Source organism: Eumetopias jubatus, unplaced genomic scaffold (genome assembly GCF_037043125.1).
Source record: "Eumetopias jubatus isolate StellerSeaLion01/CBP00866 unplaced genomic scaffold, mEumJub1_p1.0 scaffold_16, whole genome shotgun sequence".
NCBI lineage: Eukaryota > Metazoa > Chordata > Mammalia > Carnivora > Otariidae > Eumetopias > Eumetopias jubatus.
The window spans coordinates 178,577-203,555 of record NW_028274822.1 but is presented as its reverse complement, the minus strand read 5'-3'; the positions used below and the strand labels follow the sequence as shown (position 1 = coordinate 203,555).

Here is a 24,979-nt window from a genome sequence, read left to right as displayed (position 1 = left end):
CTCAGCTGTGGTCCTAGAGGCCTCCCGGCTCAGCTAAACCCCCCGGACTCATGCTGACAAGCAAAAACTCCCTTCCTCCCAAGGTCTTTCCCTAGAAGGGTTTTACTGCTAATTATTACGGGAAAACAAGGAATTAATACTTCTAAGTGCAAGGAATTAAGGACAACCATAAAGCGCTGAGGGTCTTGTAATCTGATTTCATTTCCATTTTCCTCGCAAATGTGTAAGAGAACCCCAGTCTCTCTCCTGCCTTCACATTTATTGCGGGTGGACTCACCACCCTTCCCTTCCCTTCCGACGCAGCCTAAAGGGAAGGACGCGGGGACCCTTCCCAGCCCCAGACCCAGGCAGTGGACCTGCCCTGGCTTCAGGTGAAACTCGAGTCTGTGAGGACTGATTTCTACACCCACGGGATGTCAATCTCACCCAGCTTCCGCCCAGAGCAAAGATCCGCGCCAGGGTCACCCTCACAACACAACCCACAGTTTCAGCTGGAGACCGGGACCGTTTCAGAGGGTTCAGGGGTCAGGCAGCTCAGACCCGGAGGGTACAATGGGTGGTCTGGATTTAGGATCTCCAGGTCAGAAGAGCCCGCCCTGGCCTGTGGTGTGGCGCCTTCCCCGCACTACTTGTGATACCGGCCCTGTAAAGGCCTTCAGGAATCCAGGCAGAGACCCAAACAAGGGGCTTCGCACCCGCAGGTTTTCTAGCCGGGGTTCCAGCCCGCGCCCCCTTTGCTGACGGTTCCGAAAGGCAGGAGAAAACGATTTCCTCGCTTGCTTTCTTTGAAGCAAGAAATTCGTGTTTTTCTATCAGCCTTACTTCCACATTCTGCTTCACAACCCGCGGAAGAACGTTTAGTGCTGTTTTCCTACCAAGAGCCTCAGCGCCAGACAGGCCTGCGCCGGGCGCTGCAACCCACCCGCAGGAAATCTGGGCTGCGGGCCCCCTCCGGCTGCCTCACTGCCCTGGGGTCTGAGAAGACTCCTTCCCGACCGCAGGCATCCCGACTGAGGTCTGCACTGGCTCAGAGCCGGTGGTCCCCGGCCGCTCGGCCCAGCACCCGCCGCAGACAAGCCGCGAGAGCTTCGGGTGGGCACAGCGGCTCCGGGGTCGCGGACTGGGCGGGGAAGGCCCGGGTGTGGGTCGGCGGCGAGGCTAGGGCTCGGGGGCGGGGTCCTCGAGGGTGTGGCCGGAGGGACCCGGCGGGGGGGGGGGGGCTGTGGGGGGGGGGGCGATGCGGGCCTGCAGGTGTGTGGATGCAGCGGGCGGGGCGGGGCGTGCCAGGAGCCCCCGGCCGGGGCGCGGCGTGAGCTCTCTCCGGGCTGTTGGTGCTGGGGACGCCGCGAGTCCTGCGAGAAGGTGCGGAGTGTCCCGCGGTGGAGCAGCCTCAGCTGTGCGCGGCCAGGGCTGGCCTGGAGTCGTCCCCGCCACACTGGCGGGAGATGGAGCCTTGCAAGGGTAAGGGGCTCGCCCCAGGGCACTAAGCCCTGAGCCTGGTCAGATCACAGGTGCGTCTGGTGCCCTGGCAGCGGTCCTGGACCCCCAGCGCGCGTCCACACTCGACCCTAGACCTTCGGAGGCGTAAAGGGGAAAGGCGAGCTGCTGGCGTCAAGTCTTTGAACAATCTTTGCTTTCCTGACAGACATGAAGTAAACTGGCCAAGAGTCCTGTGTGGGAGTGTGAGCTGGGGCGAGTGTGTCCATCCCTGTTGACCGCACTTTGACACTGACAGGAAGAAGCCGGCCGCTCGCTCCGTAGGAACCTCCTTGCCTGGGGTCCAGTTCTTCCTCTTCACTGCTGGTCAGCCCAAGTGCAGGTGTGAATTGGGGGTGGGGACCCGTTGCACTGACCTGGAGGGGGAGGGACGCGTGAGATGAGATAACCCCAAGCTTCCTGAACTCAATCCTTATTTTTTTTTAGTTTGGGAAAATTATAGTATTGGTGTCTGTGCATGTTTTAATTTTGCATTTTTCTAAGGGGATGAGGGATTGGCATTTATGTATCTTGTCTTAGGAACAAGGAACCTGAGAGGCAGCCAGGACTCATCAGCTGTTTCCCTTGGAAGGGAAACCATGTTAACTTGGCAACATCCCAGCCCATGGACACCAAGGTGAGTGCGTTGGGTAAACAGGAACGAGAGTGGACTTGGGCCCCACCCGGCAGCTCTCTCCAGTCCTTGGGAGCCTGGTCACCCCGAGCTGACGGGGCACTGGCTCTGCTGCTGGTCACCGCTGCTTTGGGAAGTTCATTAAAATTTCCTGAGCCCCGGCACTCATGAACTGATTCCCTAGTTAAATGAAAAAGTGGGAACGACTTCTCTCCACTGCATCCTTTTTAAAACGCCCCAGGAATTGCCACCCTTCTGAGAATCTGCCTTTACTTTTCTTGTCCTGTCTCTCCATCCTCATAAAGCCCGTCCAATCAGTGGCTCTCACAGTGAAGCATCCTGCTCAGCCCCCTGACACTCACAAGATGGGGCCTCCTACTCCTGCCAGATCTGAGCCAGCCCCCAGGGGTGGGGACGCACCTCAAGTCTGTGGGCCTCCACGTTGGCCTCAAGAGCCCACGATCCTCTGTCTTGCTCCTTCAGGGCCCTTTCCAGCTATGTAAAAGTTTGTGGGGACACTTTGAGTCATTTTCCTCAAGCTTCCCCAAGTGCAGCTTTTGTTTTCTTTTTTTCCTTTTTTTTGGTTTGAGATTCATAGCTTCTGCACACCCTGAGGTTTCTGGGGTCCCTTCCAGGCTTGAGGCTCAGGGCTTGCCTACAGCAGGTGTAGGTAACACCAGACCAGATAAGCCTAGCAGGAAGCACTCCCTGAAATTTCTCCTTTTCTACCCAGCATCTAGGGATGTTAACTGCCGGGAGGAACTGGCCTTTTCCTTCCCTCAAAGTACTGAAGTCTGAAGTACTTTCAGCTTACCACCTGGACCCTTCCCCAGGGAGAGAGGCACCCCCCCCCCCCCCCGCCCACCAAGGCCATGTCTAGAAACATGAGCTGGTTCGTGGAGGAACCTTGCGTAGGTTCTGACAGAAGGCAGGCCTTTGTAGAGCTCTCAGAAGGAGAGCGTTGTGTCCATGCACATTTTTATCTTGAACTATCTTTCTATCTGACTGGAAAATGGGGTGGACCCAGGGGTGCAGGAGTGGGTACAGCAGAATGGGGTATGAGGTCGTTCCAGGAACCCAGGGCAGAGCCGGGGGCGGTGGGGCGGCGTGGGGATGACAGGAAGTGTCCGTGAATGCGCTGTGTGTTTCTTTACCTTCATGTGTACTTTACCTTTTATTGCTATTTACCGTCTAACATTTGCATAAGTAGAGAGAATAGTTCAGGGCATCTGCATCTTCCCATCAGCCAGCTTTAACAGTGACCAACGCCTGGCCCCTCGTATCCACCACCCCCCCACTCCCGTGCCCCTCGCCCTGAGCTGTTTCAGAGCAAATCCCAGACGTCCTAACATTTCACCTGTGATTCAGTGTGTCTGTAAAAGACAAGTTTAAACACATCATCACAGCTAAAATCTGGATGTACACATGCCTGTTTGTACAGACAGTGCTCATGTTTCCCTGAGTGTCCCTTATGTTTTAAACTTTTTTATTTATATGTTTTAAGTAAAAATTGTATGTATTTAAGCTGTACAATGTGACAATTTTATTACCTATACATAGTGAAATGATTACCTCAGTCAAGCAAATTAATGGAAAATCTCCACATGTGGTTATCTCCCATGAGCCTTTTTTTTTTTTTTAAGATTTTATTTATTTATTTGACAGACAGAGAACACAAGCAGGGGGAGAGGCAGAGAGAGAGAGGGAGAAGCAGGCTCCCTGGTAAGCGGGGAGCCCGATGCGGGGCTTGATCCCAGGACCCCAGGATCATGACCTGAGCCGAAGGTGTCCCTCCCATGAGGCTTTTTAAAGAGTTCATGTATGAGAATGGGATCCAAAAAAGGTTCAGATATTGCAGTTGGTTGATGCTTCTTAAGTTTCTTAATTTCTAAGTTCCCTATTTTTTAAATTGAAATTGACTTTGAAAAGGCTAGAGACGTGGCTTCTGGAACAACCCCTCCGATCTGGACTTTCTAGCATGACGGGAACGTTCTGGTCTGTGCTGTCCAGCCAGGCAGCCTCTAGCCGTCCTGAGCACTTGGAATGTGGCCAGTGTGCCTGAAGAACTGAATTTTCAGTTTTATCCTATTTAAGTAATTGAAACTTGAACACCACAGGTAAGCTGCCTCGTTGGACAGCACAGTTCTGGGGTTTCTCGTGTCCTCAATTTTGCTGCTGGCAGATTAAGGATGTTCTTTGAAGCAGGACTTGTGGCTGGGCAGGGTGCTGAGCACGAGGGAAAAGATGACAGAACAGGTTTCCTGAGCCTGGAGGGCAGAGGGGCCCTTTGCTGAGATGGGGGAGGCCAAGGAGGGACCCCACCAGGCATCTGTCCTCCCAGGACCAGGGGAGGCACGGGAGGCTCAGGGGTCCCTGCGAGTGGTAGCTGAGGCTCTGTGTTCCGAGTCGGAGGGGCTTAGGCTGGAAGCAGGGTCAGCAGCCTGCTGGGCAGTGCAGGTGATGCGGTCCGCTTGGGCCGTGGGTGCAGCAGGTGGTGTTGGGTGGATGCAAGCATCTGACCTGACAGGGGACTCGGATGGGGGCATGTAGCTGGGTGGTAAGGCTCTGGCCTCCCAGCCGGAGCTGAGGGAGAAGGAGAGACCAGACCAGCTCAGTGTGGACCTTGGGGCAGCAGTGACTGAGGGCAGAGTTGTGGCGTCCAGCACTTAAAGAGAAAGCCACCTTTGCCTCTACTCACAGCTCTTCTGACAACACCTGTTTGGGATTTTCCCCCACCAACCAACCCTGCAACTGTCTGAGCCATCTGGGAGTCTGGCTTCAGATCTGACCTTGACTGCTAGAACTAGTGCAGACCCGCAGACTGACCCCCAGTCGCACGTGGGGGGTGCGGGCTTGTCACGCCTACGGGTGACCAACCAGCTGAGACTCGGGGTTCCCACAGCCTGCTCCTGGCATATTCCATCCTTTGCTAGAGCTGCTCCTGCGCTACGTTTAGCGGCTTATTACGTAACGAAGAGCATGACAGACGCAGATGAACAGGCGAAGAGCCACACAGGGTGCGGTGCGCAGGGTCCCGAGCGTAGGGGCTGCCGTCCCCGTGGAGTTGGGGTGGGCCGCCTGCCAGGATGCGGAAGCTCCCCGAGGCCTGGAGGGTGGGGGTGGGGCTGCAGGCTCCAGGCTTCGCTCTGGCCGGTGACCAGACCCGCCCAGAAGCTGAGGCTCTGGGCTGGGGTCAGGCGGGGTTCATAGTGTAGATGAGGAGGAAAGGGATTGTTTGAACTTTGGGGAGAGAGTTGAGCCCCCTCTCCTGACCTGGGGATGTGGGGGCAGGAGCCCCACCCCAGGGTCCCCGACCACGGCGTCTGCCAGAGCCAGGCTGGGTATAGCAGCAGAGTTCCGAGCCCGTCTTTGGTCAAGGCCCCTTGGGAATGCCTTGGGAGTCTGGGCCTGCTCCTCCAAAAATACCCATAAACACCCAGCTTCAGGGGTCCCGGACCCAGGGCGCCAGGCCAAGAGGCTGGGGTGAAGCCAGGTGGGTCATGCTGGGGTTGCAGGAGGGCAAGCCCTGGGCAGGGGCTGGGGGCTCAGGGGAAATCATTGTCCTCAAGCTGTTTCCTGCTGCGTCTGGCCAGCCCGTGTTGCGCTGACACTGGGACCTCCACTTCTGGGTTGTGTGTGTGTGTGCCCCTCCCCAGCCCTCCGGTGGCCACCCAGCTCCCTGACAGCCCGGTGGGGTTTTTTTTCTTCCTCTTTTGTGCGGCAGACGCGGGCGGCGTGTTCGTCCCAAGAGGGAGAGCAGTCCCGAAGAGCAGTGGCTGTCCAGGCAGGTAGCTGGCAGGGGGTGCCCGCCCCTGTGGGGCTGCAGCACAGGGGTCCCCATGGGAGAGGGGTCCCCCGCCCTCTAGTGGTGAGCTTGGGCGCAACTCCCACCTGAGTGCTCGCCTGCCCTCGGGGTGCTCGCTCCATAGAAGAAGCAGACTCGGTGGAGCTGAGCCATAGGGACCATGCCCTGGAGAAGAGCAAGATGAGATCGAGGGCCGGCTGCCATTTCAGATGGTCGTGGTGGGCACGGGATGGGGGTGGGCTCTGGGGCCACTTGTGGCGAAGGCCTGTGTGGGGGGTGTCCCAGGTAGGGGAGTCGTGACCACAAAGGCCCTGAGGTGGAATCACCGCAGTGCTGTGGCTGTGGTGCAGTGAGGCAGAGGTGGTGGGGGCAGGGTCTTGTTGGCATGGCCAGGACGCTGACCCGAGTGGCGGGACCGGTGGCTCTTTGGTGGTAGGATAGCATGGCAGTGTGGTTGCTCTGTGGAGAATCGGTCAGAAGTTCAGAAGCCGGATGACCTGCGGGAGCTTGGCCAGGATGTGTAGGTGGTAAGCAGCTGGATTCTGGATGTATTGGCAGGTAGAGCTGGCTGGATCCCCGACAGAATGCAGAGGGTGTGAGTGTGCACAGGGAGTGCGGAGGGCCCCAGGCCGTGGGAGGACTGACCGCCCGGTGCCCCCGTTTGCCTACATTCGCGCTGTCTGGGCAGCCATTGGACGCCGTGAGCCCGGGCACCACGGGTACCACGTCCGTGATGTACCTGCTCCTGAGCAGCACAGCAGAAAGCAAGCCTCAAACTGGAGTTGCAGTTGTCAGGAACCCTCTCTGGGGCATCCTGATTTGGCGGCCGGTTCATTGCAGTGGTTGAGGGAGTGATATTTTATATTTGGCCTTTACCCAGGATGATGCTTCTAATAAGGGATACTTTTAAAATGATTTAAATCTTCAGTGAAGCATTTAAAGTGTGGGACTTAGTACAGAAAGTTACTGGACAGTGGACTACACTGAAGGGGATGTCCCGGAGGACGGAGGGCGCTGACCTGAGGCACTGGGGTGAGTCTGTTTGCTCGCAGAGAACCATGGGCATGTGTGCTCAGGATGTTTCTGCTTTATGCCTGATTGTTGTATGAGTGAGGGAGAGAGATGGGCAGAGAATCTCAAGCCGACTCCATGCCCAGTGTGGAGCTCCATCTCACAACTCTGAGATCGTGACCTGAGCCGAAGTCAAGATTTGGACCCTTACCTGACTGAGACCCCCAGGCGCCCCCGGAGCTGTGGTTTCAGAGGACTCTGTGATTGATTATTGGGTTACCCTAGTCCAGCCGGCCACGTCCTTCCCCTCCCTGGTCCCATCCCAAATCACCGCAGTACCTGACAGTCACGTGTGAGCTTCGTTCTTGTACCTGGACACTTTAGAGGCCCAGCTGCAGGTCACCTCCTAGCCAGCTGTCCTCCGTGACTTGGAAAAGGCCATGTTTGTTTGCAGTCCTTCATGTTCCCAAACGTTGAGCTCTGCAGGCTTGTGAATGTGAGTCTGCTCAGTTCCTCTCGTTCAGCTTGTCCTTGACGCAGGGCCTCCGTCAGCTCTGAAGGACACTGAGCCGCTGGCCCCTAAGTGGCCAAGGCTGTTGAGTTCGTGCCTTCTGTAGTGTGGGTGCGTCTGAATCACTTTGATTGTAGAACTGGATTGTAAAATGCAGCAAACATGGTGAGGGCCCATGAGACAAAAAGCAGAAGGGTTCTTGTGCCCTTTATGCCAGGACAGCAGGGGAGCAGGCTCGTGGGTCAGCTTAATGAATGCACAAATGTCTGCAGTGACCAAGAATTAGCCGAAGTTCAGAGAATGGCTGGCAGAGACAGGGACCTGGGATGAAGGTTATGAGCACGACTTGGGAGCAGTGAGGCTGCGTAAGGCTCTGAGCTGGAACCCTAAGGGTTGGTGCATGAAGGTGTAGGCAGCACCCAACCCTGTGCTCGTGCAGGGAGATAAGAGTAAGAGAAGGCTCTGGTTGTGTGCAGAACACTAGCACACAAACTGCGTACAAACCAGATTCGGCAGCGTTAGGAGGAAGGCTTAGTTCATTTTTTTCTTTTTTTAAAAAATATTTTATTTATTTATTTGTCAGAGAGAGAGAGCACACGAACAGGGGGAGGCGCAGAGGCAGAGGGAGAAGCAGGTTCCTCACTGAGCAGGGAGCCCGATGTGGAGCTCGGTCCCAGGACCCCGGGATCACGACATGAGCCGAAGGCAGACACTTCACCGACTGAGACACCCAGGCGCCCCTTCTTTGTGTTTCTGTTTTCTATGATGATCCTCTACTACTTGGAACCTGGAGAAGGTGGAGAAGTGTGAGCACCAAACACTGGGCAATGGTGGGCGCTCCCCTGTGGGGCTGGACAAGAAGGCCTGGCTGCAAGACGAAGGTGTGCTCCTGCCCCCAGAAGCGCAGTCCAGGGGTCAGTCATGACCCTGTGCACACGAGGGCCACAGAAATGCAGGAAGGGTCAGCCCAGCCCCCTCTGACAAGGCTGCCAGCCCTGAGTCCTGAGCCCTGAAGTCTGTGCAGAGTGTGGGAAGGCTGTCCGGCCCGGGGAAGGATGGGCCCAGAGCTCGGCACTATGCAGCTGCACCCGTCAGAGTGGCAGGTGCTGGGTGGGAAGGGCAGCCAGGGCCAGACTGGGGGGGTGAGGACCACGAGGGGACCACCCAGGGCCCTGTGGCCAGAGGTGGGACCCACTGAGTCAGGCAGCTCCTCTCTTGCCGTGGCACCTTGGAGCTTGGTAACTATGGAAACCAACAAGATCTGTGTGGCTTTTGCTCTGGCCAAAGTTCTGAAAGTCCACATTTTAAAGGCTATTTTTTTACATAATCCCCTTAGGATGGGAGATAGTTTCTTTTTACTTCTCTTTTATTATTTATTTGAAATCCATTTTGCTGTTGTATACCCTAGGATCTGGGAATGAGAAACCTAGATTTCCTGTAATGCAAACACGTGGCTTTTATGTTTCCTTCAGCTGCAGAGTGAGATATGTTGGCCTCTGGTGGAGAGTTGGTCAGCTCCTACTGACCAGTGACAACTGGGTGACAGACTGCTCATCTGTGAGGGGGGGCGGGGTGACAGGCAGCCAAAGGGGAGGGGCTGGCTCAGATAAGCTCACGGAGTGCGAGCTGTTTCACTTGGAGACATGAAGGTCTGGAAGGAGATGTGGGAAGCCCTGAGGGGATGTTTCTGCAGGATGAGATTCTGGAGGGGGTGGGGAAGAGAGGAGTCAGAGTTCTACTGTACGGCCTCATAGATTGTCTGAATTTTTCAATCAAGTATTGTTTTTATCATGTAAAAGAGTTCTGTGTGAGGGACGGTCTTGGGCATTGTTGTTTTTTAAATTAAATACATATTCATTTAACTAAAACTCAAATATTTAAAATGTTTTCCTCCTAGCAGAACATGCCATTCAAAAAAATCCACCATGTTATCACTTCGTATGATTATCATCCAGGACACGACAATCCCATCCTTAGTGTGGTTGCAGGGATGCTGAAGTTGAGGAGTCCATGTTTGCACTCTGTGGTCACCATGGAAACCACAGGTGGATGTGTCCTTCCCTGCACCAACCTGACCCTTCCCCCAGTTCCAAAGTGGTCACTGTCTTCGTGGACCGACTTTCTGCCTCCCCGTGCCCTTGTCCTGGTCAGAGGCTCCCTGGAGCCTGTGGGGGTGGCCCAACCCTTGGACCTGCCCGTGCTGGCTGGAACAAGCCCCCTTGGCAGCCCCGGGTGATGGCTGCTTAGGACAGGCAGCTCAAGGGCCTCTCGGGTGCCAGTGGTGGGCCTGGTCTAACTAGCAAATGCTTCAGGAGGTGACATAGTTAAAGAAAAGGAAACGGAATGATTTTTTTCCTGTTGGACAGGTAACAATGAAAATGTGTGCAAGTCAGAGAAAGACAAATATATGATCTCACTCATATGTGGAATTTAAGAATTAAAACAGATGAACATAGGGGAAGGGAGGGAAAAATAAAATAAGACAAGATCAGAGAGGGAGACAAACCATAAGACAAACCTCTTACCTCTAGGAAACAAGCTGAGGTTTGCTGGAGGGGAGTAGGTTGGGGAGATGGGGTTACTGGGGGATGGGCAGTAAGGAGGGCACATGATGTAACGAGCACTGGGTGTTGTGTGTAAGTGATGAATCACTGAACTCTACCTCTGAAAATAATAATACACTATATATTAATTGATTTTAAGTAAAAAATGTATGAAATCACCTTTGTTGGTGATGTATTCTCCCACACTGAGGTGGTGAGTGGGATGCATGTGGGGCGTCCTTATGGGAGGCAGCTTGCCAGTCTGCTGGAGTCACAAATGGCACGTGGGCATCTGCCCTGAAGAGGCCCGGGTCCTGGGGTCCAGCCCCGTGTAGGGCTCTGTGCTGGGTGTGGAGTCTGCTTGGGATTCTCTCTCCCTCTTTCTCTGCCTGCCCCCACCACTTGCACAGTCTCTTTCTCTAAAAAAATAAAATAATAATAAAAAAACTAAGAGTCAAATCTAAAACTAGTATTAGTAAGAGCTAATATCCAGCCAGGGCTGAATTCTGTAAGAGAAAATGGATAGTTTCATAAAAACAACATGGAATTACAGCTGGCGGATAGTGGGGAATTCCAAGTGCGTCCTCCAAAAATGTGTGTGTGATCAGAAAAGTTTCTGCTTCTCTTGGTTTTCTGATAAGAAGTGAGCAAAATACTCCTGTGTAAATGAACAGATGAATTTTTTAAAAAATTATCAGGAGTATCAAGAAATATGGTGGTATATTAGGTAACCTGGAATAAACATTTTTTCCTGATTTTGGGCTCATAGAAAAACTGTCAAAACCTCAAAAGAAATTCCATGCTTTGAAATTATGTTTTCCTCTTAAAGGACTCCTGTTTTGTGTTGTCAGAAATTGGCTGGCAAAGCAGCTAACCCTGAGCAAATTGTTTCTGTGGCTCCGGACATCTGTGGGGGGCAACAGCTAACACTGTGCGGGTTCTGGAGAGTGGAGTATGTGAACGTATTTCTTACCACAAATGTGTAATGTTCTCCATTGGCATTACAGTGAGCCAACCCCACTATTGTGGGGTCGAATATATAACTTTATTTTTTTTTAAGATTTTATTTATTTATTTGACAGAGAGAGAGACAGCGAGAGAGAGAACACAAGCAGGGGGAGTGGGAGAGGGAGAAGCAGGCTTCTTGCGGAGCAGGGAGCCTGATGCAGAGCTTGATCCCAGAACCCTGGGACCATGACCTGAGCCGGAGGCAGATGCTTAACTGACTGAGCCACCCAGGTGCCCCCAAATATATAACTTTAAATACTTCAAAAGGATAGTTCTGAAGATGGTAAAGTGTCACAAGACTAAAACTTTGTATTATGATATTGTGAACTTCCTAAGTCTTAAATTTATTTTTTAATTTTTTTAAATATTTGTTTTAGAGAGCATGCAAGTGGGGGGAGGGGCAGAGGGAGAGAGAACATCTCCCGCAGACTCCATGCTGAGCATGGAGCCTGCAGCCCGGCTGGATCTCACGATCCTGAGATCACGTCCTGAGCTGAAACCAAGCGTCAGACGCTTAAGTGACTGAGCCACCCAGGCGCCCCCTAAGTTGTCAATTTAAATGAAAAGGTAAGAAGTTTGGTCTGAAACCTCTGGAAATATATCATGCAGTTGAGGGTTTGCGATTTTGATATCTGGTGTCTGGGGAAGCGTGCCAGAGGCAGGTGGAAACCAGACATTTGTGTTACACACTATTACTTATGGGCTGATGTTTTCTTGGAATGTGTCTCCTTTGGGTCGTGCCCGTGATCTGCATGTTGTCCACACCTGCCTGTTGCTGTGCGTGCAGCATCTAGTCTGAGGTCTGCCCCGCCCCTGGCCCCTGTCTGGTCAGGTGAGGAGATGCAGAACCACAGTTCAGTTGCAGCTCTAAGCAGGAAGCACGCTGCTCCATCTGTCCTTCCTTCAAGATGGGTTGGAAGTGAAAACAGGAGCTTACATAACCCTCCCAACACTAGAGGATGATATATGTTGGCAAAGAAGTATGTGGAGATTTTGGATAGTGTTCTTTAGTAGTCCCCAAATTTAGAAAGTTGCTTAGAATATTCTTAGAATAGGAGAATTATGTGAGGATTGAGTTCTGGGATTTCTGAATGAAAACTTGTTCACTAAAATCATTAGGCGGGGATGAATGAGTCTGTAAGTTTTGTGTCTGAATGCTGGGGGAGGGTATCAGCAGACTCATTGTATCCACAAGGACGTCATGCTGGCTCTCTTCCAGTAATGCAGTCAGTGCAACATGACTTCTGTTCCCTGGGGGCCGCAGGCCATTTTGTCCCATCAGTCCTGGACTCACTTGGCATTGGGTCGGCTCCATGCACAGGGAAGGCATTTACTGACCTTTCCCTCCGGTGATCAGACGTGGGCCTCTAGTGCTTCCTACACACGGCTGCCTACCTCCTTTCTGATGGACGTTCCACAACAACTGCTGCTTAGATTTAGCCCTGCATACCTAGTGATCGTGGGACCTGTGACCAGTCTTCACCGATGAAAACCTTGTAATAGGAATGTCTGTATGGCTGAATCGGTCATACTTGGGCATGTGTCATTTTATTGTTTGTTATCTCAAACAAGAAAATGCACGTCTTTTCTGTTTTTTAAGTAGGCTCCATGTCCAGCATGGGGCTTGAACTCACAACCCTGAGATCATAAGAGTTGCATGCTCTACTGAGCCAGCCAGGTGCCCCAAAATGCATGTCTTTTGACACAAACCATTACTTTTGAGATGTTCCAATCTACATTTGGAATAGGTCTCTTAGAAAAAACTGGAAAATTTGGCTTTTCATAGATTTTCAGCAATTTTTCTTGATGACCCAGATTTTCTCTTTTGTTCATGAGGTGAGGTTTTCCTGATGCAGTGGCTTCTCGGCCTTACATACTTGCTTGGTTGCACGTGGCATGGATTGCATTTTTTTCCTTATTTCTGGTTAATGTACATCAAGGATGGCTTTTAGTGGCTCACCTGTAAGTGGCTTTTAGCATTGGAATGATGGCTTTCACAGAGATACACTTTTGTCTGCAGTGAAGCCTAGGCCATGGGGGGCACCCCCCCACCCCGATCTCCGTCCAACCTCCCTGGCCCAGTGAAAACTCAGTGCAAGGCCTGGAGTAGAGTCCACCTGCCAGGGAAGTGAGGGTTACGGACAGCAAAAGCAATCCTAGAGGTGGATGTGGACAAACTGGTACAGTTTGTCCTTTCAGCGACCTTATCATATGACATCAAACAGGGCTGGCAATGATTCTCAACTGCCGTCTGCTGCTCCCAGCTACACCCTCGAGGGATGGCCTGCTCTTCACCCAGTAGGAGCTGCCAGCGGGTGTGCACCTGTGTTCCCGAGTGGCTAAGAATCGTGCTACAAACCTAACCCTTGCAAGGGGTGGACAGTATCTGTTCATATTTGTTATTTTGACCATTAGCCATGTACCAGGACAAGGCCAGAATAGATTTTCACTTATCATTTTGTAATTTGGAGTCAGATAAAGGACAGTAAAGCCCAAAGAGAAGACTAGGATAAAGTCACGGAAATAAAAAAGAAATGAACAGATTTCCACATACAATTACATTGCCTTGTCGGGGCTCCTGGGTGGCTCAGTCAGTTCAGCACTCGACTCTTGATTTCGGCTCAGGTCATGAGTCCAGGGTCCTGAGATCCAGCCCCGTGTCAGGCTCCACACTTGGTGCAGTGTCTGCTCGTCCCTCTCCCTTTGCTCATGCTCTCTGAGTAAATAAACAAATTGTGCAAAGAAGCTTGTGTGTGAAATGTGTAATGTTGGAGACAGATATGGGGAAATTGTTTTTATCTTAAAGGCTAAGTTTTGGGCCACCTGGGTGGCTCAGTCAGTTAAACATCTGCCTTCAGCTCAGGTCATGGTCCCGGGGTCCTGGGATCGAGCCCCACATCGGGCTCCCGGCTCAGTGGGGAGTCTGCTTCTCCCTCTCCCTCTGCCACTTCACGTGTTTGTGCTCTCGCTCTGTCAAATAAATAAAAATTTTTTTTAAAAAAGGCTAAGTTTTAAGCTTGGTGCCTGAAGTATGGCGAGCATTCTGCTTTTATAGGAAAAGGAGTAAAATTTATTAAAACATGGCAGTTATAATAAAGGACAAATTCTGAATTAGGTATTATACAGTTTTCTATACAAAATGTATACTTTGCATTTTTGTAAATGACTAATTTCCAAGGTTCCTGAAGGTCATTGTCCTCTCCATCTGATGTGTGTGCTGCAGAGCAGAGGTGGACGTGGATGCATCTGGGAATGTGTCATGTGGACACCACACACTGAGCTGAGGTTCAGAGTCTGAATTCTCAAAGTGAAACTCACCTGTATTTTATTTTTAAATGAAATCATAAACTTCCCCCTAAATAATTCAGAAATCAGTTTTCTTGTGTTTTTTTAAAACAAACTCAAAGTGTGTCATATATAAATGGACAGAAATCACCCCCATTTCAACTGCTTAGAGCCAGCACTTTATAGAAGGAAAAGGTAAGTGGTGAAAAAGGCAGAACAGGGAGGTGGAGTGTCCAGGAAGTTAAAGCTATTGAGATCACAGTGGGTAATTTTGAAAGCCTGCATCATGATGTAGGCAGGAAGAGAAGAGAGAATCTTGGAGGAGGAAGAATAAGGAGCAAGGGTTTGGTGACAAAGTCCCAATGTCATTTAGTGGTGGCTGTGAACTTGTACAAAACCCAGAAAATGAGGAAAAATTAGATATGGAGGAAGAAGATGACAAAAAATGAGATTGAGAAGAGTTTATTTATTTATTTATTTTTTAAAAGATTTTTTAAATTTATTTATTCATGAGAGACAGAGAGAGAGAGAGAGGCAGAGGGAGAAGCAGGCTTCCCGCTGAGCAGGGAGCCCGATGCGGGACTCGATCCCAGGACCCTGGGATCATGACCTGAGCTGAAGGCAGACGCTTAACCATCTGAGCCACCCAGGCGCCCAAGATTGAGAAGAGTTTAGTGTGAACTTGTGTCTACACTGGGGTTTTGGGTGGTTAACTGCTCCTTCAGTTCCCTCCTGTTTTCATTGTCCGGCAGGAGTCCTATCTACAGTCTGCCGTGGTGCTGAAGGCCAGCGATGAAGGGTGATTTGTGTGGAAAAACGGGAAGACCATGAGCATGGAGGCAGATGGCCTGTCTGTGCATGCTGTTGCTGGTGCGGATTTAGGTACCGTCTGGACCGGAGGTGTGCTTTCCTCATCTGTAAAATGAGACAGTATCTCTGAGATTGAATTTTGAGAATTAAATATTAATTCTTTTTACCTTCTCTACACTATATGACAAATGTGTGTTTTTTATTTTAGGAATCAGGCATATATTGAATATAAACCAATTTTTAAGATTTTATTTATTTATTTGAGAGAGAAAGCATGAGCAGGGTTGGGGGGGCGGTGGGCAGAAGGAGGAGCAGACTCCCTGCTGAGCAGGGAGCCTGATGCGGGGTTTGAGCCCAGGACCCCGAGATCATGACCCAAGCCAAAGGTAGACACTTAACTGACTGAGCCACCCAGGCACCCCAAGTATAAACCAATTTTAATTTTTTAATTTTTTATTTAAATTAAATTAATTAACATATAGTGTATTATTAGTTTCAGGGGTAGAGTTCGGTGATTCATCCGTTTCATGTAACACCCAGTGCTCATTCCATCACGTGCCTTCCTTCATGTCCTTCACCCAGTGACCCCATCCCCCACCCACCTCCCCTCCAGCAACCCTCAGTTTGTTTCCTATGATTAAGAGTCTCTAAACCAATTTTTAAATGGTGACTTTTTTCTCCTAAAAATATTTGTATCCCTCTTCTAAGAAAACCTTAAGAATACCACTAGGAGGCCAGCAATTCCAACTGTTTTGCTATTTTTCTGTTAAGGCACATGAATCTGGTTAAAACTGCTCATGAGACTGAACTTTGGAAGGCCTATGCAGAAGGAAATCACTGGAGGAAAGACTAGAAACATTAAAGAAAATGAGGTGAAACCAGTCTGAGTCTCTGTGCTTCTGTTAACTCCAGCTTGCCCTGCAGTTGGACGCTGGCTTGCTGTTTTCTTTCCTGACAAAGGGGTAAGGCATCATTTTGCTTCTCTGTGGAGTGAAATGGAGACAGAAACAATTGATTCTTGTAATTCACGGTACTTATGTGCTATAAAGCTGCTGTCAATACTGAATTAGTGAATAGGAACCACTGCTCCTCAGGAAATACAGCATTAGGGTTCCTGCAAGCCTTGGTCACACCATTTTCAGCAACCAATCAATACAAAACTTTGTTTTATGGGTGTTTTTGTTTAAAGACACCCTATGTAATATACACTGCTAATTCATTAACGTTGAACTCACAGCCAGCAGTGCTCTAACACATCTGGAATGAAGCCCATCTAGCACATACATTTTCTCCCTAAGGAACCACCTTCTTGCACATAGCAACACTAACATAGACTTCAGCAGTATACTTGGAGATTTTTTTAAACAATGAAAACACCAAGAAAAGGCACAAAAATGCAGTAACGACAACAAGAAATGTGGCACTGAATGGACCACGGAAAGAACACGTTTACAGTATGAGCTGAAACAAGAAGGCAGAGCGCGGCCTGCTCAACCTCAGCAGCGTCAGGGTGCCTCAAGCCCTGAGGCTGGCCTGGTGTGGCAGATGGTGGGTGCTCAGAAGTGAGCCATTATTAGCAAAAGGTGTGAGGTTTGCAGGCATGACAGCTGCTGAGCTGGCTAATCCCTCTGGGGAACTAGGAGGGTGCCACTCCCTGAGTGGCTGCTTGGGGTGGCCCAAGAAAAATGAGCACTCAATACCTCACTGACAAAAAGCTTCTTTAGATAACAGCATGGTTTAACTTTCTACTCATAAGGAAAACAAACCCATCGAAGTTAGGCTACAAGGAGCAAGAGTGACTGCACTCTATTTCTCTAAATTTGCTTCTTCTCTTAACCTTGAGTCTGCTCTATACTTTTTAAGAACATCACATCACATCTTCCAGCTTAGTTTTGCTGTTATTTGTGATGCAGGTGTGAACAACTTGTTCTACATCTCTAAGCCATGAATGTCCACATGGTGCTTAGCTTCTCCCATCTAAGCCATCACTGCTGTTTTACTGAAACACTGGACAACTTTGGAACCTGTCTCCTTCCTCTTTTCTCTGAATGGCTCTGTAATTCCTTTTAAAAGGAAGCATAATTCTTCCCCTATTTCTAATTTGTTTACTATCTCACTTCCTAAAAGGGTCAGGCCTTTATTCTGGCTTTTGAAATCAAACAAACCAAATCAAATAAAACATCAATTGACAACATTAAAAAGGTGTATTTTTTTTTTAAATATGTAATTTCTCTGAGCTTCTGAGAGAAACTCATTACACACCTCTAAGAGAAGCCCCATGAGGATCCCCCTCAAGGGTGAAGGAACTTCAGCGTTGTCTCAGATGACTTTCAGGTACAGTAGAAACAGAAAATAGTAATGAGGACATAAATGAGGTGAAGGACCCAGAAAGGAGAGCTCAGATCAAGAAACTCAGAGTAACAAAAGCAGGGGTTGTTGAAAGGGAACCTGAGGGTACCCTGGGGAGACAGAGCCTTGCAAGTGCTAATGGGTAAAGGGGCTCTATAGGATAGGCAGGGATTTCCTGTGCACAGAGACCTAAGGTCACCAAGTTGATTATACTTTCATAAGCTGTTCTGACTTATAGTCAAAAGCAAGTGGGCTGGACCCCAAGCTGTAAAGGATCCCACCTGTTTGTGTTTGACCCAAATCTTATCTTTCAAGTTGCTGAAGAACAACACAAGTTGACACCACAGCCTCTCCAGGCAGTTTACCAAAAGTTAGGACATTGACTGGGGAAGAGTGGCGCGCTAAGAATTGGAATGTGGATCTTTGAGAGGATTCTGATGAATATGAGAACCCTAAATTCCAGTTTCACTGCACCTCTCTCTCCGTTAGAATCCAGTGCTCTTCCCCCACCTGAAGGCAGCCTCCCTTGTTGAAGGCTTTGTAACATTCTCATTGAAGCAATTAGCTTGCAAGAGAATGCTATTCTCACGGCCCACTCCACCAACTTTTGCTGCCTTCAGACCCATTACCTGCACACCATGGGAGATGAATACAAAGCCTGAACTGGGTAAAGAGGCATATACAAAGATTTTTTTTGTAGTTGTTATCAGAAGAATCCTGAATACAATGTTTGCAAGTGATTTTATTGACATTATAAAAGGAGGAGAACAGTGTTGGATTGAGATGAATTTACTGATATAGATGTACTTAGCAAATATTTGGGATTCATTGTTAGCATGAGCAGTTGATTATGACTCCTGCAGTTTGCATTGTTGGTTGATTAATAGCTGGAGTAATTGGTGGCCACATTAAATGAATTTGAGAGCCATAACTTCCTTGATTTAATGTAGAGGAAGGAATCTCTAGGCTTCTGATGGAATAGATTTATGATAATAATGGAATGGAGTGAGATCCCTCATGCATTTTCTCACTTGGTTCTGCTAAGAGGGCACTGAGACATTCTTTTTACCAAAGTGGAAAAATATATTAATGAAAGGAACACTAGTATTCTTGAAGAACTCATATAAACCATTTTCTACTTGATAATGGAATGTTGCTGGGCATGTCCAATTTGATGCCTCTCTTGCCCAGCCTGACAGTGGTCCTGAGGTGGGCATCCCTGATCCAGCATTCCAGAGTCAAGCCTAGTTAGTGCTTTGTCCTTGGGTACCAGGAATTCTGGAGAAGATGCTCATTTGAGGTATAACCTTTTGTTTCACCCTGAATTTCCTTTAGCATTCCCTTGTAGGATAGGTCTACTAGTGATGAATTCACTTACTTTTTGTTTATTTGAGAATGTTAATTTCTCTTTCATTCTTGAAGGATAATTTTGCTAGATATAAAGTTCTTAGTTGACATTGTTTAAATATGTTATCCCACTGCCTTCTGGCTTCCATGGTTTCTGATGAGAAATTGGCTGTTAGTCTTCTGGAAGATCTCTTGTATGTTACAATTTGTTTCTCTCATGCTGCTTTCAAGATTCTGTCTTTTGATAGTTTGTAACATGTTCCGCTGTATGTCTCTCAGTTTATCCTGCTTGGAGTTCACTGAACTTCTTGGATGTATAGATTCATGTATTGCATCACATCTGGGAAGTTTTGGGCCATTATTTCTTCAAATATTTTCTGCTCCCTATCTCTCTCTGTTTTTTGGGATGCCCACAATGTGCATTTTAGTACCTTGATAATGTTTTGTAAGTTCTTTAGACTGTGTTCACTTTTCTTCATTCTTTTTTCTTTCTGTTCCTCTGACTGGGTAATTTCAATTGCCCTATAGTCAAGTATGCTGACTTTCAGAAGGATCTGAACAAATCTGCTGCTGGACTTCTCTAGTGAATTTTTAATTTGATCTACTTTATTTTCAGATCCAGAATTTCTATATGGTTCCTTTTATAATTTCTGCCCCTTTATTGATATTCCCTACTGTTCACACATCATTCTTCTGAATGCCCTTCGTTCCTTGTTCATGGTTTCCTTCAGCTCCCTGAGCACATGTAAGACAATTAAAGTCTTTGTGTAGTAAATCCAGTGCCTTGGTTTCCTCAGGGATGTTTACTGCCAATTTCATTTTTTCCTCTCTGAGTGTATCGTATGTTCTTGTTTCTTTGTAAGTTTTCATTGAAAACTGGTACTGGACATTTTGAATATTGGTATGTGCTATTATTATTTTTATCATTGCAATGAAAAATAATAAGCACTGGCCAGGATGTGAATAAATCAGAGCTTTCATATATTGCTGTAAAATTGTGCAGCTGCTATGGAAAGTAGTTTGGTGGTTCCTCAAGAAGGTAAACACATAATTACCATATGATTCAGCAATTTCCCTCCCACATACATATCCAAATAATATGAAAACATATATCCTCATAGAAACTTGTACATGAATGTTTAAAACAGCATTATTCATAATAGCCAAAATATTGAAACAGCTCAAATATTCATCAACAAATGAATGGACTTTTAAAAATGTGGTTTAGTGCTCATTTCTACAGCACATATACTAAAATTGGCATGATACAGGGATTAGCATGGCCCCTTTGTAAGGATGACATGCAAATTCATGAAGCATTCCACATTTAAAAAAAATAAATAAAAATGTGGCTTCTATATACAATGGAATATTATTCAGTAATTAAAAGGAATGAATTATGATAGATGTAATTTGGATGAGCCTCAAAAACATTATGCTAAGTGTAAGTAGCCAGATACAAAAAATCATATACTGTATGATTCCTTTTATATGAACTGTCCAGAATTGGCAAACCCATAGAAAGAAAGATTAGTGGTCAGGGCTGGGGGAGTACGAATGAGGAGTGATGACTTAATGGCTGCAGGATGTTCTCCTGGGGTGATGAAAATGTTTGGAAATGAGAGAAGTGATGGAATGTACTAAATGCTACTAGACTATACACTTTAAAATGACTAACTGTATGTTATGTGAGTTTCACCTCAATAAAAGAAAAACTTAGTAATCCATAGCTCATCTTCTGTCTTCCAACTAATCATTTCCACTCAAAATTATCATTTATCTTATATTTTTAACCGTAAGTAAATATTGCCATGATATATTGCTAGGTGTTAAAGTCTCTCCCTTTCCCCTTCTCTATCTATTGTAAAGTCAAGTAATAAAGTAAATTATTGGGACCCTTTTTCCATTTCCAATCAATAATGAACAATTACAACTTGTCTTTATGTTACCATTCTCTGCAAAGAAGGCTTATAGCAGCACTTAGTTGGTACATATCTGCAGGTGAGAGGGAGACATTAACTGAGTGCTAGCTATATTTCAGACACTATGCTCAGCTACTTACACATGATATCTCATTCCATTTTCATACAAATCCCGAGATAATATTATCCCCAATTTGTAAATGTGGTGATCTACAGTGGAGTTCCAAGGTGGCCCGAGGACATGCAGCTCATATGTAAAAACCCATATTAAGACTGAGTTTTGCATGACCCCAAAGCCTGTGTTCCCTCTCCTATGTACTATGTCATTCTAGCAAGTTCTTTAGAGCTCTACCAGTCACTGTATAACCGAGGATGATTTGTCTGTTAAGTAAGGCCATGTATGTCAATGCCATCATTTTAATATATGAGTGAAGCTGGGGCTTTCCCATATTAAGACAATATCTATAAAACTCGGCATTTTCTCTTTACCCATAGTTATGCTTATAATCAGTTATGAGACTTCAGACCAAAAGGCAAATATTAATAGTGGAAAATATTCAAGTTAACACACTTGTCAGTATATTTTTTTGTTTTACAATTGAGTCCTCTTTGATTGTGGGACATGCACTGGCATCAATAACTTACTCTAAATCTGTGGGTCCATCTTTTTGAGAAGAGGCTCTCCCTGGGTTCTGTGGCAAGGACAATGTCTCTGAAGGGGTGTGCTAAGCCTTCACCTGCTCGCTCTCTAGTATGCAGAGTTGGCACATGGCAGTGACAAGCTCACAAGCCACAAGCTCTTACCGCACAGCACAGGGTCCATGACAGAAGATGCACAGTGCTGCCTGGGTTCCTGGATGTTAGTGAGCAGTCAGGAAGGTTGAAACAGCCTTAGAGGGTAGGAGAAATGGCCCCTTATCTCAGATGGGCAGATCCCAAGCCATTAGACCACCGTTACTGCTTCATTTTCTTTTTGTCTTAGATACTTTCCTGGGTTGGAGTATAAACACCTCAAGGAGGGATGTGATGAACTAACACCTGGGTCACCCTCACTCACCCACTGCTACCTGAGCCCAGATTTTGATGCTGTACCTGACAAGTATAAAAATTCCATGGACATGGACGTAGGAAAAATAATTGGATCAGAACCTGTAAAATTTCAACTAGATCCTACCTCAACTAGAACCATTATCTGAACTTCCCTCATATTTCCTGAAGCCAGAAGCAAAGGCAAGATCTAGGCTCTCGCTGAAGGCCTCTCACCCATGGGCTTCTGGTGCCCCACACTCGCCCATCGGTAAAAGAACAAAATGAGTGGCGATATCAACTTGTTCAAGGACTTCGGACATCAATAAAGTTGTCATTTCCCCTTCCCATAACCCAAATACCATCCTTTCATCAGTTCCTCCTGAAGCCACTTGTTCAGTGTGGTGGGTCTTTGCCCTTTTCAGTGTGCCCCTTGATGAGGACAGGCAGTGCCTTTCACATTTACCTGGGGAGCACAACAGTACGCTTGAATGGTTGTGCCTCAGGGGCTCACTGACCCTTCCTCCTACTGTGCCCAGGTCCTTTATCAAGACTTAGAGGATCTAAATCACTCTTGAGATTCAATGCTGACACTATATGTAGATGATCATCTACATTTGCTCAGAGAACAAAACCTGTGAAAAGGACTCCATGCACTTTCAGCCTTGGCAGAAAAGGGACATAAAGTTTCAAAAGATAAATTACAATTTTGCAAAAACACAGTCCATTATTTAGGGTATGACCTATCTCAGGAGGAAAAAAAACCACTCTTCTGATAGACTAAAGACTAGCCAAACTTAACCCAGGCCCCTCACAAAATGACATTTGGGAGGATTTCCAGGTGTAACTGGATATTACAGATAATGGGAGCCATTTTTTTTCTGAGATTGTGACACCTCCTTTATGAATTGACTAAGTTCTTGGGGAAGGACTGAGGGACATTTCCTCCTAGAGGCATTCTGGAACCTGAGGAAAGCTCTTCACCAGCCTCCTTTCCTGGCATCCCTAACTATGAAACTCCCCATCATCTATTTGTGGAAGAGCAATCCACACAAGCCATTGGAATTTTAACTCAACTTCTAGCAAAGCCCATCACTTATTACAGCCTTGGGTGGAAGTGCTCCACTCTATGAGGTCATCAGCTTGCTCTAATGGTTTCTGGTCCGCTCCCTGCTTCTGAAAATAGGCTGCTTCTAGGGACTCTCTGAAGCTCAAGGTCCCTTATTGAAATAGTCTTCCAGCTGGATGGAATTCTGTATGCTTCTTTATTTGTGAATCATGAACCAAGTTATGAAATCTGACTCTTTTGAATTTTACTGCTAGATTTGTTGTTAGTAATAGATGCTGAGGGGCCTTCCAACGAAGTTCAAGAGCAGTTTTCTCAGATGTGTCCTCCAATAGGCAAAACCTCTGGGTTGAAGGTCATGAAGAGGCTGTTTAGAATGATGTGGTGGGAAGGCATCCTTCACCTGCTGGTGATGGAGGGTGTGGTACATGAGTCCCTTGCAATATATTCCCATGTCTGTGTGTAGCAGGGCAGGATTTAGTATCAGAGGTGAAGTCCCTAAATGCATAGGCTTTCCCCATTACCAGGTCATAGGGTAACTAATGTGTCCTTGAGGGAGTAAACCATGTGGCTGTAAGGACTAGAGTACTTTTGGCCAAAGGAACTCAGGGTTTCTGAAAATTTTGCTAGTTTTAATTTAAGGATGCCTTTGGCTCTTTCAGACTTTCCAGAATACTTTGGATGGCAGAGGCGGTATAGTTTTTGAGAAAGTAGTAACTCTTTACAGAGTTCTTTCATAATGGTTCCTATAGTGTGCCTTGATCACTTGACATTAAAGTTGGGATGCCCCTGGTTGGAAACAAAATCAAAGATTTTAGCCACTGCAAAGGGCTACCACTTTTTGGCAAGGAAATACTTCAACCCATCCTGAAAATATGCATATAATAACTAAAACATTCAAATCCCATGGAGAGTGGAAGCCAGATAAAACCCATTGAAGATATTTAAAAGGCCCTTGAGGCTTTGGTTCCAGGCGATGTCCCATTATGATGGGTAATTCTATGTGTGAAGATTATGGGGTACCCAGACCAAGCATTATTTCTGTGTGTGTCTGTGCGTGTATTTCCAGATAAGATTAGCATTTGAATTGGTGTACTCTATAAAGCAGATTGCCCTCCCCAATATGAGTGGGCATCATCCAAGCCACTGAGGGCTTGAATAGAACAAAAGGAAGGAGGAATTAGCTCCTTTTTCTTCCTGCTTGCCTGCATTAGCTGGGCGCAGTCTTCTCCTGCCTTGGACCAGAATTCCTACCAACAGGATGTGGACTGGCATTGCGCCACTGGCTTTCTGGGTCTTCAGCTCACACCATAGACTGTGGGTTCTCAGCTTCCTTAATGGTGTGAATCAGTTAGTTCCTCATCATAAATCATCCTAGCCTGTGACTTTGCCCACGTCCCTCTCTCCCAGATAAAGAATCAATTATTAAAATCTATTTATCAGATTCCAGGTAATTCTAAATTTTAATTCAATAACCTTCATAGAGCAATGGGCAAAATACCTGCCACTTGAAAGAGAACAACAGAGATCCAAATAAACAACCACCTATGTCATAGGCAAGCCCTCTGTTCCTGGACCACCTACGTCATAGGCAAGTCCTCTGTTCCTGGATCTCCATGTGCCCTGGCTGGATACTACTTTTTTGGGGGCCAGTTGGTGCTGCTTGCCTCAGACTAACACCTCATTCACTTTAGGAAAAGTACTCTGAGACTTGTCTGTATACAGAGGCCCTATTCTGGAGACCACCAGGCTGGAAACCCTAACTCAGACATGAGCTCCAAAATGAGGCCACCTTGATTATTCAGGCACTTTTCCTGGATGGCTTTCTGATTCACTGTGATGCCAACAACCAGAGCAATGTTTCCAAAGGTAGGAACTCTACAGAGAGAAGGAGAGCTACTGTTTCCCATAGAGGAGCTGTGACCACCATTGCCCTGAAGAGCTGCAGACTGACATAAGTGGTAATGGGTGGTGGGGCTTGCTCTAGAGTCCTTGTTGGCTGGTCAGGGCAGCGTCTGTGCCACTGCAGATGCTTCTTGCTTTATTGGGATCAATGAAACAGAACAGACCATACCTTACCGTAAGGAAAAGCCATTTCTCTCTTCAACATTAATCCTCATGGCCTATGGGATTTTTTTCTCTTGTCTGGGTTGGGCAAATGGGGTTCCTAGATCCAAAGCACCCTA

At 47.6% G+C, this 24,979-nt stretch overlaps 1 long non-coding RNA gene and 1 other non-coding gene across 4 annotated transcripts; both read left to right on the top strand.

Moving 5' to 3' along the window:
• Positions 1-753: 753 nt before the first annotated feature.
• Positions 754-15,961, top strand: LOC114202595 (uncharacterized). Of its 3 annotated transcripts, none has more exons than XR_015766968.1 (5): positions 754-1,092; positions 1,736-1,819; positions 2,017-2,113; positions 15,026-15,173; positions 15,855-15,961. It is a non-coding gene; the product is annotated as an uncharacterized LOC114202595 (long non-coding RNA). The 3 variants fall into 3 exon arrangements; XR_003607827.2 differs by having other exon boundaries at positions 1,646-1,819; XR_003607828.1 differs by lacking the exon at positions 754-1,092 and adding an exon at positions 1,278-1,461 and having other exon boundaries at positions 1,646-1,819.
• A 4,045-nt stretch (positions 15,962-20,006) lies between these two features.
• Positions 20,007-20,110, top strand: LOC114202598 (U6 spliceosomal RNA). Its single transcript, XR_003607829.1, has one exon. It is a non-coding gene; the product is annotated as a U6 spliceosomal RNA (small nuclear RNA).
• Positions 20,111-24,979: the final 4,869 nt, after the last annotated feature.